The 14,152-nt window shown below is 51.3% G+C and overlaps 1 long non-coding RNA gene across 2 annotated transcripts in view; it reads right to left on the reverse strand.

Moving 5' to 3' along the window:
* Positions 1 to 1,134: 1,134 nt before the first annotated feature.
* The window catches only part of LOC119252355 (uncharacterized), a 38,717-nt gene continuing 25,699 nt past the window's right edge, over positions 1,135 to 14,152 (reverse strand). Inside the window, exons 3-4 of one of the 2 annotated variants that reach the window (XR_005126796.2) lie at positions 4,240 to 4,493; positions 1,135 to 1,776 (exon numbers count right to left, since the gene is read on the reverse strand). This is a non-coding gene — a long non-coding RNA (uncharacterized LOC119252355). Of the gene's footprint in view, positions 1,777 to 3,179; positions 3,570 to 4,239; positions 4,494 to 14,152 lie in introns of those variants that run through there. The other variant, XR_005126795.2, reaches the window with a different exon arrangement.

The following is a 14,152-nucleotide window of genomic DNA, read 5'->3' on the forward strand; positions in this document are numbered from 1 at the left end:
ACTAGCCTTGAAGAAGACAAGCCGCTACCCTGCATTTTATGAGTAAGAAAACCAAAGGCCAGAGGGAGGTAACAAGTGTGTGTAAGAGTCAACTCTTTATTATTTATTCGTGTAACAAATAGTTATTAAGGACCTACTATGTGCCATGAACTGTACCAAATTGGGAATTACAACAAACCAACTTAATCCCCACTATCATTGAGTTCACGATCCAGTAAGAGAGAAGACATGTAAACAGGCAACTACAGTACAGGCAGGTAAGGAGCATGGAATCCCTGAGGAGGGGGCATGTGTCCCAGATGCGGAACCTCATGGAATCTTCCTACGGGGGGTGACAAGTATGCCAAGGCCTACAGGTGAACAGTCTCCAGGAAGAGGGGAACAGAATGTGAAAAGTCTCAGAACTGCAAGGAAATGGTGTGGAGAATCCCCAAGTGGGTTTTGTCAACTCAAGATCTTGTCTTAGGGTAGGAGTGGGGGGCCCACAGCCTCCCTGACCCCGTGTTGTTTCTGGGTAGTGGCCAATCACCTCCACATGTCCTTCACATAGAGTTAGGTCTGTGATCCAGTCTAGTCCAATCAGACTCTCTCTCCAGAATCTGCATCTCTAATGAAGACACACAGGGATGGAGGTGGTAAGGGGGGGGGGGGCATCTCTATACCCCAGAAAGGTGGTCCATGCTACTCACTTCCCCAGCTGCCCTGGGTCCTGTCGATCCTGAGGACTATAGTCTAGCTTCTCCTTCCATTCTGGGACCTTCCTCACTACCACTTTCATAAATCCCCTGTTCTTAACTTTTTCAGAATCAATTTCTGGTGTTTGTAACCAAATAAGCCTGCTTCAGAAATTAGTACCAGGAGCGGGGTTCATGGAACACCCTTAGGGATACACAAGTTACTTGAAATTGGTTTTCATAAATTCATGGGGCCAAAATCAGCAGGACTCTAGTTCACATTATTGGACAGAAAAGTGGTTGCCAATGGTCCACGGTGGCAAGCAGCTAATTATGTTACCCCCTTCCATCACCTGGGATCATGTGCCAATGGAAAGTGAAAGACTCGCAGCTGCCATGGGCCAATTTATAAAGGATGAGGAATGCTGGGACCACAGGCTGGATGGTTGTTCCTAACACTGGATAATTTAAAGCAAGAAAAATGACAGACTCAAATCAAAATGTTCGCCTCAAGGCACAGAATAAAATTCAGGGCCATTATATGACCATGCTGAAAGAATCTTTTATTGCATATAGCCACGGAGTTGAAATTGCTGAAGACTGAACTTAGAGATTGATTTTGAAGTTACTGAATTACGGTGTCAGTTGAATTCACAACCTCACTAAGTCCCTTCAGTGAAAGGGAGGGCACTGGTCAGAACATGAGTATCCCGTTGGTACGGTGACTTCTGGGAAGACTCTGTGGACTCAGGGGACCCCTCGAGCTCCAGTAGCTTCTGCCTACCCTTGAGTTCCATCAAATCCCTGTTGCTCCCAGACTATTCAGGATCCAGACCCCATGTGGTCCTGATGACACAATGCGCGATGGAGAGAAGAGTTACTCCCAGAAAGAACTGCCGGAGTCACTGATTTATATTTCACAGGTAGGAGGAGGACGTGTGGAAATGGATTTTGAGAGCGCCTTGATCAAACAGAGGGATATAAATGTGGACTGGGCTGCGTTTATTGACATGGGTGTAGTCACCAGAAATTTCTCACTCAGGGTGCTCTCCCAGGCAGTTGGCAGAAGTTCTGACATTTTGCAGAAGCCTCTCTTGGGAACCTGGACCAAATGATGATCCATTATAATTGGCAAAAAAAAAGCACCAGAAAATCCCTGGCATAATTAGAGGAACGAAGGCAAACAGCTAGAGACAGCCACGCTGGATGGCTCTATCAACCCACATCAATGCCAGGGGACTCTCCCTCCCCTCTCCTTTTGAGGATGCTTTTCATGAGACAGGGTCATAATTTTGTCTCTTTAGCAACAAATAATTAGTAACACAATTGTTATACACAAAAGCTCTGAAGAATAATGTCACTAACATCCACAAATCTCTTATCTAACTTAAGATATGAAATGTTTGAGCTCAAGTTCCCCGGGAAGCAGACACCAAGATGACGTTAGTACATGCTGTGAAGGCCGGTAGGGAGGGAGGAGAGGGCCAGGCTGTCCGATGACCTATATGTGACCACTGGGAAGGACGGAGGAAGGAAGGGGAAGCAGAGTGTCAGAGAGCAGTGTCGTTGTAGAAAGTTCCAGCAAGGCCAATGGAAAGTCAGCCTGGAGCCAAAGTCCAGTGAGAGGAACCCCACAGGCCTGGTCCCCCTGGGCTATCCTTGCCAGGCCCAGTCAGCTGCGTGCAGCCTGGGAGAGTGTCTGGGACACCAATCCAGCGTCTAGAGTAGGAGAGCAGCAGCAGGGCCTCCGGTCAGTGACGCACTCCGCAGCCAGGGGTGTGCTGTGGGCCGTGTGCATTTTCATGGCCACAGGCAAACCCATCAAACCTGCATTGACCATTACTTCCTAAGTCTTTAAAATGGGCTCTGTTGTAGTCCAGAATCCTGGCAAAAGGATGGCTGTTGCTATGATCTTCAGGTGGATGGGAGAAGCTTCGATGGCCCAGCCCAGGGAAATGGAGGGTGTGGCCATCATCTCATAGGCAGAGCCTGCTGGCCTGGGGCTACCCCAAGCCATCTGGGGACAAAGAGCCTTGGGTAATGGATCAAGGGTCCTGTGGAATGAAATAAGCTTCCCACTGAGGTCCCACCTGGTTCTACAACCAAAATCCTCTAAGTCTGGTGAATAATGGGCTCTCTAGAGCCCTGTAGCTGCAACAGGATCCCAGCGCAGGGTTGATTGGGACCCAGAACCTTTCCAGTGCAGGGCTGAGCAGAGCCTTCAGGCAGGATCCTGCTACAACAGCACAGGGAGATTGTGATGCGTCTTCCATAGAAGATCCCCCAAGGGAAGCTGCTGCCCTTGACCCGGGTTGCTGAGTATGGGAGAGTACAGGGGATGATTAGATGATTACTGCACTAACTCCAACCCCTGAGGATTCCACCCTTGTCTGGAGGTCTCAGCAGCACTTCAGGAGCTCAAGGGTAACTGTGTACCCACCTGAGTCAGGGGAACCTCAACCCCAGTCAGAGCTTACTGACAAGTTCCTGAGAGGAAATCCAGGGTCTTGTGGGTGATAGAAAACCCACCTCAGCTTCCTAGCCAGAAGACTAGGGCCCATTTCAACAGGAAGGGCCAGGAGGAAATCACGGACGCCCCTGCTACCTACAAACACAGTGAACCAGATGCAAGGCTGCAACCTGGGGGGACAAATCACTGCCACCAAACACATGGAAGATGGAGTTGTGATGATCCTGATGCACCCCATTCTGTCCCACATTCAGCTACCCTGAAAAGTAGCTGAAACTTAGCAAACAATGATACACTGTAAACTCAGTCGGAGGTGACTCCATTTGCAGCTGCTAATCCAGATGTGGTCTCCTTGGCAGAGCAAATGAATTCAACCTTGGTGCTTAGTATTCAGATCCTTTTCTGGAATATGGAATGTACTTCATCTGAGAATAGAAAACACCAAAAGCAGTTTGCGGGCACCTGACCAGGACAGTAGTGGAATATTACTGCCCTGCCTTTGGGGTGCTGGCTGTCTACCTCCTCCCACAGCCTGGGCCACCCCATCCCTCAGTCACCACTCTGACAAGGGCCCTGTGCTCTGAATAGATAGCAGAAAATTGCTGGGGGCTGACAAGAAGGGAGTCGAGCGCCCCAGATGTCTCCACTAGATACATGTGGGACAGATTTGGATTTGGCACCAGAGGGAGGAACCCACAGGTCTGTTGTCTGAGTGATACAACCGAAGACCCCCAGCAGATGCCTGAAATTGAGGATAGTTCCGACCCCTGTATATATCCGATGTCTTTTCCTATACCTACTTACCTGCGGTAAAGTGTAACTTATAAATTAGGCAATTAGTGAGAGATTAACAACAATAAATTAACAATAAAATAGAGCAGTCATAACAATACACTGAAATAAAAGTAACATGAATGTGGCCTCTCTCAAAATAGCGTATTGTATAGCTTATTATACGCAATATTTTCCATCCACGGTTCACAGTGTTAACTGAAACCTCAGAAGGAGAAACCACTGTGTGGGGGGGTGGGGGGAGAGGGAATAGCGTCCTTTCTTCAAACTGAAGGAGAATTTGCTGCAACTTGAACCCCTTACCTCTGAAAAGGAGGCACAACGCTTGGTGGCCTTCTTTGGATTTTGGAAGCTGCCAAAAGATCAACTTTTCTGATACTTTTGCTAAGCCACTTGCAAGCTTCCAGCTTTGAGAGGGGCCCCAAGTAGGCGGAGGCTCTACAGGACTCTGGCTGTGCTGATGGCCCCTCTGGCCCCGGTGGTGGGTCTCTCCTTTCTGTCCCCCAGGGGAGAGACTCTAGAGCCGAGGCCAGGAGCATCCGTGAGGAATATGTGCACTGCAAGGAACAGAGAACACTGCCTGAAAAGCCATAATCTTTACAACTTCAAAGTTATCTTTCAGGCGAAGCTAGATCCAGCACCCCACTACAGTGTCAAACATCCTAACATTGCCCTGTCGTCCCCCACAGGATGGTGTGACAGTGCGTACAACTCCGCTGGCAATTCTGCAGAAAGCAGAGGGACCCCATTCCCAGAATCCTCCGACATCCTTGCGTCTCACTGCCTTGAATTTCTGGGTGTGGACCAAGTCCCAAGGCTGGGGGCTTCACTCTTGGGCTGCACGCATCAGGCCCCGCCCCTGGGGCGGAGGGGAGCCAATCCTGTCCGGGCAGCATGACCAAGCATGGGGGCGGGGCAGTTCTCAAAGTAAACCCGGGTTCTGTTGCCATAAAATCGGGGAACTGGACACCAGGCCCCGGCAAACAGCAGGCGTCACACAGGGGGTAGGGGATAGGAGGGGGGCCAACTTTGTCCCTGCCCATGTGATTACAGAGTCACAGTCCCTATTGGGGTTTGAATCTCATAAATACTCAACCTCCACCCTGTTCATGGGGTCTTTCCTTCTCTAGGGCCTCTGCTGAGGAGAGGAAGGGGTGACTGGGTACAGGCTAGAGAGAAAACTAAGTGCTTCAGCTCCAGCTCTGTTGCTCCTGGATTCCTGGGTGAAGGCCCTTTGCCATCTCAAGGGTTGGCTTTTTGTCCCAACTTGTTTCTCCAGTGGGCCCCCGGGAGAGACAGAGGGCCCCACTCGCAAGGATGGGAACCTGAGCAGGTTCTGGGAACACACAGACCCTTGCCTCAGGCTCTACACTTGGAGACTCAGGGCCCTACTGACGCTTGAAATATCATACAACTTTTCAGAGAATACCCCCCCTTATTGTTATAAAAACATGTCCCCCCTAGACCCACTAAAATACACTTTAAAATAGTTCTGAGGGGCCTCCCCGGTGGCGCAGCGGTTGAGCGCTGGGTTGCGAAGCTGCACGCAGCCTCTGCAGCGCCGGTTCGATCCCCGGCTGCTCCCCGGCCACTGGAGGAGGGTCCCACATGGTGCGCAGACCTCTCCTGCCGCCCGCTGCTCCCCTCAGCAGTGTACTTCGGTCCTTCTGCCTGCTCTGCTCCCCGCTCTGGCTCTGGTGAATTCTCTCACCCTCCCGCGCTTCTGACTGTACCCAGTGAATGTATAAACAAAACAAACGAACAAACAAATAAATAAATAAAAAAACATGCCTCTATAAAATAGTTCTGAGATTTCTGCTTTAGGGTTTCAGACAAAGGCAGGCTCTCCATCTGCTTGCTGGCCTCTGCCGCGTCCAGGCGGAGCTGGCCGTCGGGAGGACAGCTGAGTCGCAGGCCATGTTTGCATGGACCCAACTGTTTGCTTTGTTATCATGCGCCGAGCAGTGCAGGAAGAGGGGGCGTCTACCACGACTCCTCGGGGTGCTGCCTGTGAAGCAATTTTCCATCTGCTTGAAAGGCGCTCTGGTAAGTCTTTACTTTGCCCTGAAGTGATTTTTCTCTGCTATAACTCTATTTTTCAGTGCAAGATAACCGTGAGCCCCAAAGGCGCTGCCTGAAAGTCTGTCCTGGGAGACACCAGCCCCCAACCTCCTCAGGGATGTCACCCTCCCATGTGGGAAAAGGAAACCTCCATCACATTGCACTTGAGTCACAAACTATGGTATTTAATTTCAGGTTGTTGTTTTCCTTGTCCAATTGCTGTGTTTTCCTGTCTGTGAGAAATCCGGTATCTTGGCATGGGAGAGCATGCACCATCGTTTTTTGTTTAAAATTAATGAAAAAATTTTTTCATTTTATGGCTTTTCATCCCAGGGCAGGCTTTTCAGAAATTAAATTTCAGTCATTGAAGGTGGGGTAGGTGTGTCCACCCTGGTCATTCTGAGCTGTACCTCCTCCCTGCACCTCTGCTCGTGACAAAGAACTCACCTTTGCTGAGACGGCCTCTTAGGAAGGTAAGAGCTATCCCTGGTGGGCTCCTCTGGGCCTCACATTTTCCCCACATGTCGTGAGGATGTCAGCCATCCAACCCTTAGCAGGGTAGAGCGCTGTATGGGGCCCAATAAGGTCCAGCTAAATCTAGCCTGCAGTAGGTGGTGGGACATGACATCTCTGGGTGGGACATGACATCCACCCACCGGGGGGTCTCCAAGATGACTCTGGGTTCCCAGCTCCCTCTGCAGGCTACTGGACCCACAGCTTCTGCCTTCTCAGACACTCTTCCCAGAATTCCTGTTTTTCCCATCTGGGGCATTCAGAGAAGTCCCACCAGACTGCAGCACTCTACCAGAAGATTAGAGACCAAAAAGGAAGTCTGTCTCAAAAAAAATAAGTAAATAAAAGCCTGTGTTTACAATGAGCTCCTAGCAGCTGGTCCATGAATGGATGGAAGAGGGAAGGTCTGGAGCTTGGAAGACAATGTGAGGGTGGTAACATAGCAGTGGCCAAGAGGGCGGCGGGGGTGGGAAGCAGGAACACAGAGTGCCCCTGCCAGGCTGGATGTGGCGGAAAGGTCAGGGCAGGGAGAATAGGTTAAGGACAATGAAGAGGAGTGGGCTCGTGGGAGTGGGAGCAAATGTGTTGTTTGAGGGAGTGTTTGGGCTCTGCAGGCAGACTGTCCCCGGGGAGCTGGGGTGTGGCCCCAGAGTCTGAGGTGGGTCTGGTGGAGAAAGAGTGGGTCTGTGAGTCATGAGTGAGCCAGAGATTGGGGAAAGGAGGCCCTGCCCTGGCTCCTGAGAGAGGGGCAGGCCAAGTGGAAATATTCTCATGTATTCTTTCCATTAGCTTATTCTTTTGGGGTTTAAATACATCTGCATCTCAAGAGTTCCTTTATTTAAGTTCAAATACCCATGGAGGGGTGATCTCCTAAACCCTTGTATTAATTATTTTAAGTTCTAGAAACTGTATTCAAGCTAGCTTAAGCAAAATAAAAAGGGAGAGTAAATTTACTGGTTGAAGTCAATTAAGAGTCTGACGCTTCAGATACAGCTGGATCCAGACATTCATCAGGCCTATCTGGATGCCTTTGATTTGGCTTCACTCTCAGCAGGCAGGGATGCCCCCCCCCCCCAGCCCCTGCCACCCAGGCTTTCCTTCTACTTGCTGGAAAATTCCACAGGAGAGAGCACCTCTTCACAGCTCTGCTGTTGATGGGTTTGGTGAGGGTGGGGTCCTGTGCCCCTCTAAGCCGGGGGCAGGGGGTCAGCTCCACTCAATCCACATGGACTAAGAAGAAAAGATCCCAAAATAAAAACAAGGAGTCTGACCTGAGGTGAGGCCAAGATCTTTGTTTCTACTCTTTTCTCATGGCCTAAACACATCTGTCGAGTGAATGACGGAAGGAAGAAAGTTAAGCTAGCAAAGGTGATGAGGAAACCAGGGCAGACTTCCCTTGCGGGCCTCCTCCATTGGGCACTTAGCAGGAAGAGTAAAGTAGTAGGGCTGTGACCTTCAGGAGGGAGTGAGTGGGGACCTGAAGATAAACTCAGCCTTGATGGCAGCCAGGCCACAAGAAAAAAAGGGGTGGGTCTTCCTGGTGGCGCAGGAGTTGAAGTCTCAGTGCTATCAAGCTGTCGCCAGCCACTGCAGCACGAGTTCGATCCCTGCAGGCCAGGGAGCAGCCCACATGGCGCAGCAGACCTCTCCTGCCTCGCCCGCTGCTCCCCTCAGCAGTGCATTTCAGTCAGTCTGATCTTCACCCCACTCTGTCTGTGAATCCTCTCACACCCCACACCTCTAGCCTGCACCCCAGTCCTTGCAGGCATTAATAAATAAATCTTTAAAAAAAGAAAGAAAGAAAAGAAGGAGTGTGGGCCCTCCATGAGGAGAGGGTGGGCAGTTGCCCACCCATAACTGCTCCTAGCCTGCCTCCCCCCTGCCGAAATGCTTCCATCCATCCTACTTGGCTTCCTTTTAAGGGGGCGAAAGCAGTGACAGTGGTGGGGACAGCAGTGGAAGTAGGATGGGCTCTGTCCTCTGCTCAGTCCTTCAATTGGACTTGAACTTCACAGTGGAGAAAGGGGAGCTCCAGGTGGTAAAGGAGCTGCTTCTGAGACACACGGGGGTCTAGATGTGGGAGAAGCCAGGTTGGGGCCCATTCCCTATGTACACAAGGGACTTCTGTACACGAGAAGGTGCTGCCTGCACCTCACACAGGGCAACCCTTTGGGGCTCTCCTTAAGGAAGTGTCCTCTCTAAGAAGTTGAAAGACTGCACAGCAGATGGGGGGCAGGTAACAAACCAAGGGTTTCAAAGATGATGTGACTGTATTTGTACCAAGACATCACAGAGGACCAGGCGCCTTCTGCATTGTGATTATCTACAGATCCTCCTCCTCCAGGCTGTGAGCTCCCTGAACGCAGGTTTTATTTATCCTCCTGTCCCTGCCAGGTTCTGGCACCAAGCAGGAGCTGATGGGATGGTTCCATGGCTCTTCCTTGTTACCCTGGTGCCTGAGCAGAGTAGGAGCCAATACTGACCCCTGGGTTTTGGAGACAGGCCCGGCCCCTGCCCTCAATGGCACTGCTCCCGGGAAGCCTGTGCTCTCCCCCTCCAGCCCCAGCTCCTCACCTCCTGTGGCCCAGGAAGATGGGAGCATCACTGCACATTGGGTCTGGGCCAGGGCAGCCATCTGGGAGGACGGACAGAGGGAAGTGGGGGAGCTGGATCCCTCCCATACACTTCTCTCCCTTTGAGAGCAGCAGGGTCCATCCAGCTGGCTGCTGGGGAGCTTTGCACATCCAGGGCTTGTGTGCACTGGAAACCTCTGATAAATGAGTGATGAGGCCCCCAGCCAGTCACTTTCTCTGTTTAGACTCCAATTTCCTCATCTGTCAAACCAGGTTCATAAATCTGACCTTGCGATTCCCTTCAGGAGAATTCCCCAGTGGTTCACCTTTGCTTATGGAATGAAGCCCAGAATCTTCTGTGAGCATGCAAGACCCTGAGGGGCCTGGCCCAGTTGCCAGCCCTGTTCCCCATCTTCCTGCACTAGGTGGCCCCCCGCCCATATTCCAACCATGGGAATTTCGTACTGTTTCTTGAATGCAGAAACTCATTTTTGTTCTTCCCTCAATCTAGAATGTCTTATTTAGCAAAATTTTGCTCATCCATTAAAATTCAACTTTGACGTTCCTTTTTTCCCCTGAACACACCTGCCTGTGTATATCCTGCCCATCATCATGCCCCTTGCGCTGAAAACTTCTGGAGACCAAGACTTATTAGCTCCATGTCCCCAAGACCTGCACAGAATAGGGGCACAGTATCTATTTATCTAGGGAGTGACGTGGGACCAGGTGCTCTCTGAGTTCTACTCCTGCTTTGGGACCCTGCTGCAGGTGAGAGGGGGTGGCAAGCAGCAGTCAGGGAATGAGGAGGTGGGGGGAGCTGTGTACTTAGGAGATGGCTTCCGGTCTTAGAGTTCCAATATAGCCCCAGCACCCCAATGCCCAGGGCCTTCATATTGAGCCCATGATTAGAGTGTGAATTCAGTAGGATTACATTTGACTGGAGTAATAAAGACAAAGTATCGATAAATTAAACGATATGTATATATATATCTTTCTCTATCATGTAAGAGTCCAGGTAAAGTAGTCTAGGGATGACATAGCCACTCTGTTCTACATAGTCTTCAGGGAACAGGATTCCTTGTCTTATTGTACTTCTAAACAAGGCCTCTAGTCCAGAGCTACCTCATGGTATGAAATGGCTGCCACAGGTCCAGCCATCTCACCCTCATTCCATCTGCAGAAAGGAAGAAGGGATGACTAAGCAGGGGCAAAGAACGTATGCCAACTGTCTTTAAGCAAACTTCCTGAAAGCTTCTACACATGTCCCATTGGCCAGAACTTATATGACCACTCCAGCTGCAAGGAAAATGTCTTTGTACTTCAGAAAGCCAAGTGGAAAAAGGGGTGAACAGATATTGGGACAAGAGAAGCAGATTTTCCCCAGGGGTTAGCATCTCCGTTGCTCCTGGCTGAGTCCCCAGGAGGCAGATAAAAAGGGAGTTTTTTCCTGTTCAACCTTTCCAGCTCTTTTGTACATGACCCTAGAGAGAGAGACTGCTAATTTGCCTGCTGTGGGAATCCCTGGCCCAGGGCAGGGTGGAAGGGGAGTGGACTACCTGAACTAGAGAACTGCAGGGCCCAGGAGCCAACCAGTCAGAGCAGAGCCTTCTAGGCTTGGCTGCCCTCTCTCCACATCCCTGTTCTCCAAGGGTGCAGCTGCTGGTGAGGGAGGGCCACCACCTGCCTTTCTTTTCAGTGGTCAGCGCTAAGGCCTAAGCATTAGAGATACTCAGCACTGGGCCAGATGCTGATGGGCAAAGGACTTGCGCCTGCTGGTTAGTTAGCAAAAGTCGGTGCACACATGTCACTGCAGAGGACAGAGGACACAATAGTTTCCCCTCCCGGACCACAGTGGGCAGTGAGCCTGGGGCATAGGTGGGTGTTAGAGAAGGAGGGTAGGGGTGTTGGGCCCTGGGAAAGGCCGAGCCATCAGACACAGCAGGGGCTTAAATGGAGGACTGAGGCATTGCCAAAGGGGAGCTATTGAAAACTGCTCGGGACAAGGGGTCTGGTCCTCCCACTGGCCCCTAGCAGGCCAGAACTACCCAAGGCAGGCCCTCCTACCCCAAGCAGCACCCCCCCACCCCTTGCCTGCTCGCAAAGCTCTCTTTGCCGCCCTGTCTCCAAGCTCGGGGCAGTAATAGATAGGCAGTCACACAGCACTGGTGACCTTTGGTGTCGGGGCTTCACTTAAGACCAAAGATGGGGAGCTCTGGGCCTTAGCAGGAAGAGCGGGGCACACCCAGGCACCTGAGGTGTGGGGTTCTCAGGAAGCTGTAGGCTGCATGGACTCCAGGGCCTTCTCCAACCCCCCACTCTGCATCCCGAGAGCCCTTGCCCACTGTCCTCCTAGCGCCCCCACAGAGGCCTCTGCCACGGCCCTCATGTGACTGTTTGGTGACTGGCTGCTGGCCTGGCTCCCTGCTGGAGTGCCAGTCCTGATGGCAGGGACAGATTATTGTCATATCCCCGGGGAGCACAGCACCTGGCAGATGGTAGGTGCTCAAGAAATGCCTAGTGAATGAATGGTTGCACAGCACAGGAGGACAGTCTGTGGGTGTGTACACCTGTGTGTGTGTGTGTGTGTGTGTGTGCGTGTGTGTGAGAGAGAGAGCCTATGTGGTTGGGTGTGAGTGTGCAACACCCAGTGTGGTCTGGCCTGCATCACACACGCAAGATCCTGGCAGGACCAGGAGGAGGAGCTGGGTTTCCCCCACTCCATTTGCGTGACAGGTGTTGGCAGTTTATCTAACTGTGATAATGAAGAGGATGGGGGTGCTAATTCCTTCTCACTTTATTGAAACCACCAATCCTTCACAGCCCTGGGGCTCTGAGAGGGTGATTAAAAGACACTTCAGCATGCTGGTTATTGCCAATTAACAGGCTCCAATATAAACAATTAATAAAGCCACCGTGGGAGGCTAGAGGGAGGGATTCAATGCCCAGTCTGGGCAGGCTTGCCAGAACCAGGGCCCCTGGGTCCAACCACATGGAGATGGCCCTGCCCTGGGGGCCAGTGGTTAAGAGTAACAGGTGCCTGGAGATGGTAGAGAGATGCCAAGGGAGAGTGTTGGGAGGTCTGCCCAGCCTCAGACTGGGAGGGGGTACAAGTCTACCCCACTTATGCCAATAGACTGGTAATGGGAAGCATGAGGGCTTACCCAAGCCCCCAGGGACCACCTGTATCGTGCTCCTTGGACCACATGGCCCATGCTCTTCTCCCCCTGCCAGCCCCTTTGGGCAGGCAATGGCCTAGCCTGATGGGTGTCCTCCCCTCCCCATGGCCAAGGTGCCTTGACTGTTCTCTGCACCTCTTGGGAGATGTCTGTATGAGTCTGTTCTTGCCAGACTGACCCAGCCATTAGGCTTAGGGTTAAGCTCAGGCTCAAACTTAGGGTCCTCGCTTTCTCCAGAATGAAATTTTCCACAGCTGCCTAGAAGTGGCCTTGCCTCTTAAGGGCAACTTTCAGGGGTCACAGTATGAACTTTCAAAAGGTGCCACTTTGCAACCACTAGTGCCTGATGCCACCCAAGGGGATCTTGTGAAATCCTTAAGCCAATCTGAGTGAGAGATATGAATTTCACGTGGGAAGACACACCTCAGGAGGTGAAAGACAGTGTTTATGTGACTTAATCACATTCAGGGAGTAAGTCTGGGGGACCCCAGGCCCAGACTCCACAGGCCACAGCAGCTCAGCGCCACAGGTCACAAACCTGTTCTGTAGAGAACTGGACAGTGAATGTCTGGGTTTTGAGGCCACATACAGTCTGTGTCACAACCACCCATCTCTGCCCATGTAGTGCCAAAGCCATGGGAGAGAATATGAACAATTGTGGCCCATATTATACCAATAAAACTTTATTTATGACCAGAGAAGCTTTGTTCATTTAATTTTCATGTCACAGAATATTCTTACTTTGATTCTTTTTCATTCATAAAATATGTAAAATCCCTTAGCTCACAGAGCAGACAAAAACAGCTGGTAATTCAAGCACAGCCTGCAGGTCAGCCTGTCAAGCCCAATGTAGACTTTAGGAATTGTTGGGACTCCCTGAGGATCCCAAAGGGAGCTTTCCTGGGAGATGATCACCCCTGGGGGACAGAAGTCTAAAGTCCCACCATATGGCCTTTCTGGTAGGTGGGGGTGGGGATGAGGTGCCATGCCCTGTTTCACCAGCGACCCAAATGACCACAAGTGTGACTTGTAAGGACAGAGACGTGCTGAATGTCAGGTACCAGTGGGGGCCAGACATGCTGACAGACGAGGAGAGAGGCTGGCTGTCCTACTGCCCGGGTAGTGTGGGGCAGGATTCAGACAATGCAAAACATCCCTGGGACAGCTTCCTGCTGTCCACATGGGACTACGGGCATGTCCGATCACTGGAAATTCCAGGTAAATATGAGAGGATGGATTTAGATTTGGCTGAGAACTGTCTTTCTCTCCCCATCCTATTCACTTCATTCATTCACTCAACAAACATTTCCCAAGCATCCACTAAGGGTGACTTGCTTTTCAGCTTGAGACAGACCTCCTAGCCTGGTGACCCTCCTAGCCTGGAGGTAACCCTGGAGTTGGGGAAGTGTGCTGAGGTTTACTGATGACGTTTCTGGGCCGCTTAGGAAGTGAAAATACACACAGGGCACAGGGGTCAACAGAGTGGGTGAGTCATCTCCTGAGGGAATCCCTGGGTGTTGACAGAGCAAAGTTAGCAAAGCCAATACGGTGTAGAAGCAACAGGAAGGCCTCCTCAAAGGTCACGTGTAAAGGACAGTATTGATTGAAGAGAAAGAGAGTGTTAGCTTTGCAAAAGCAAGGGAAGGCTTGCAGTCTAGCCCTCATTGGGTGCACCCCTGTTGTCCCTGCCTCCTGCCTCAGCTTCCAGGGGCAGGGGCAGGGGTTACCCACCAGCCTGCTAGTGGGGTCAAGGAATAGGACATCAGGCCGTCTCCTCCTCTCACCCCTCTCTTCAACTCTCCAAAATCCTGCTGGCTGTGCCTTGAAAATGTGCCCCAAATCCAATCACTTCCTCACCCCCAGTGCTGCCACCTCAATGGAGCCTGGAAGGGT

The sequence above is a fragment of the Talpa occidentalis genome, unplaced genomic scaffold (assembly GCF_014898055.3).
Source record: "Talpa occidentalis isolate TD23 unplaced genomic scaffold, MPIMG_talOcc4v2.1 talOcc4.2, whole genome shotgun sequence".
Taxonomy (NCBI): domain Eukaryota; kingdom Metazoa; phylum Chordata; class Mammalia; order Eulipotyphla; family Talpidae; genus Talpa; species Talpa occidentalis.